This window comes from Mandrillus leucophaeus, unplaced genomic scaffold (genome assembly GCF_000951045.1).
Source record: "Mandrillus leucophaeus isolate KB7577 unplaced genomic scaffold, Mleu.le_1.0 Scaffold156, whole genome shotgun sequence".
In the NCBI taxonomy this organism is placed as follows: Eukaryota; Metazoa; Chordata; class Mammalia; order Primates; family Cercopithecidae; genus Mandrillus; species Mandrillus leucophaeus.
In genome coordinates, this window is record NW_012101543.1 from 2,842,147 (window position 1) to 2,844,733 (window position 2,587).

Consider the following 2,587-nt stretch of genomic DNA (forward strand, 5'->3'; position numbering starts at 1 on the left):
TTTTCTAGTTAAGGAAAAAATTGTATTCATTTTTATATTCCTAGGACCTGGTTAAAAAAAAAAAATTACAGGTTCTAGGCTGAGCAAGGTGGCTCACACCTGTAATCCCAGCACTTTGGGAGACTGTGGGGGGTGGATCACGAGGTCAGGAGTTCAAGACCAGCCTGGCCAAGATGGCGAAACCTCGTCTCTACTAAAAATACAAAAATTAGCTGGGTGTGGTGGCCTGCACCTGTTATCTCAGCTACTGGGATAGCTGAGGCAGGAGAATCGCTTGAACCCAGGAGGTGGAGGTTGCTGTGAGCTGAGATTATGCCCCTGCACTCAAGCCTGGGTGACAGACCAAGACTCATCTAAAAAGAAAGAGAAAGAAAGAGAGAGAGAGAGAGAGAGAGAAAGAAAGAGAGAAAGAAAGAGAGAGAGAAAGAGAGAAAGAAAGAAAAGGAAAAGTACAGGTTCTAGAAGATACTCTGTAAACTTTTGTGAATAAATGAGTAAGCCTCTGGGTCACAATAGCCAAGGAGATTCCTCTCTTGGGAAAACAGGATTCCAGAGAGAGAGAAGTCCCAAAGAACAGTATATCCCACGTTTCCGGCCCAGATGCCCCAGATCCACTTAAATGGAAAGTAGAGAGAGTTTTGTGGTATGAACCTGTGGCGCTGCTTGAAAAAGCAAACGCCCCATTGCTTGAGGGCCCAGGAGAAAAGGTTTGCGAACAGTGGGTGAAGAGAGGATATTCCTTCCAAAGCTAGACCCTGCCAATCCCAACTAAGAAGCCCCTCCTCCCACGTGTTTTATACAAAAGGTGAGATGGATCCATGTGAAATGGGGCAAGCCTTTGATTGGACAAGCTCAGGGATAATAGTAAACAGAAGGTACTTTAGATTACACATCTCTAGGCATAGGAAGCTCACCAAGACATTGAATGGCGCTTAGAATAGAATAGTGATTAGCACAATGTTGGTACTCAATAAATAAGTGTTAGATTGATCCATAAATTATAGAAAGAATAAAATGATGAACAAACTACAAGGAATAAGATTATCAATCAATCAGTCGTGGTGGCGAATCCTCAAATTATATTGTGAAGGTGACTGGTTAACAATAGTCTACAGTGTCCTGAGGAACACTGGATCAAGGAATTACTAAAAGGTCTGGAGTCATTTGCATTTGAAAAAGGCTGTATGCTATACAGTGGAGAGTTTTTAAAAATTAGCTTAATAAGAACTCTGCTTAGCTTTATTTGGTTAACAGCATGAAACATTTGTCCCTTGCAAAGTGTTCAACAGTCTATCTCAAAGTTTAAAAAACACATAAAACTAAAATTAAATTTATGCTTAGAAATATAAACTATAATGCACGTTTGAAAACAAGGGCAATTTCTGGTATGAAGCTATGGCATTTTTAAAAAATTCTGTGGTGGTTAAATACTGTTAGTGTTTTTATTTATTTATTTTTTGAGATGGAGTCTCGCTCTGCTGCCCAGGCTGGAGTGTAGCCGCATGATTCTGGCTCACTGCAACCTCTGCCTCCCAGGTTCAAGCGATTCTCCTGCCTCAAACTCACGAGTAACTAGAATTACAGGCACCTGCCACCAAGCCCAGCTAATTTTTGTATTTTAGTAGAGACAGGATTTCATCATGTTGGCCAGGCTGGTCTCGAACTCCTGACCTCAAGCAATCCACCTGCCTCGGCCTCCCAAAGTGCTGGGATTACAGAAACGAGCCACCGTGCCCGGCGTATCTTTATTATTTTTAAAAATTAATTTTTTTGACAAGAGGAAAGAGTTTTCGAATAAGCGAGAAGCAGCGGTTCCCAGCGCAGCTGAGAGACAGTCCCTGCGGCTGAGAGTGGCAGCGGGGGCGGGCGGTCCCAGCGGCTACCGGTGGCCCTGGGCACTGGCATTCATATGGTCTCGAATGCTGATGGCCTGTTTGAGCAGACCTTCCACGCTGCGGAAGTAGACGCTGCTGTCCACCAGCTTCTTCACGGCGCTGCGGTCGTAGTCCGCGGTGTAGATGGCTCCCTGGCTCTGCGCCTCCCAGCGCTGCATGGCTGCCTTGTGCCGAGCCAGCTCCGGGAGGGAGCGGCGCACGTGCTCCTGCAGCCAGTACAGGGCCACCGAGGGCTCATTCGCCAGGACGGAGATTCTCTCAGTGAATGTGTCCGTAACGTTCTTCCCCTTGAGCTGCATCTCCGGTTCCTCCATAGCGACCGCAGCCTCTTTATTTTTTAATATATGTTTTAAACATGGTAAAATAAACAGCACAAAATTTCTGTTTCAACCGTTTTTAAGTGTTCAATTCAACGGCATTAAGTACATTCGCCATGTTGTGCAACCATCACCACCAACCGTTTCCAGAAGTTTTTTATCATCCCAAACAGAAACTTTATCCATCAAACAGTAACTCCACATTCCACTCTTCTCCAGCCCCAGCTAACCTCTATTATATTTTCTGTCTCTATGAATTTGACTATTCCATTTACCTCTTATAAGTGGAATCGTACAATCTTGCATATTTCACTTAGCATCATGGGTGTGTGTGTGTATTTTGTTTTTTGGGTTTTTTTGTTTGTTTGTTTGTTT

General features: G+C 44.1%; 1 pseudogene across 1 annotated transcript; it reads right to left on the bottom strand.

Annotated features, from left to right (window-relative positions):
* Nucleotides 1-1,842: 1,842 nt before the first annotated feature.
* LOC105536172 lies at nucleotides 1,843-2,216 on the bottom strand (annotated as a pseudogene). Its single transcript, XR_001005550.1, has one exon. The product of XR_001005550.1 is annotated as a protein MEF2BNB pseudogene (transcript).
* Nucleotides 2,217-2,587: the final 371 nt, after the last annotated feature.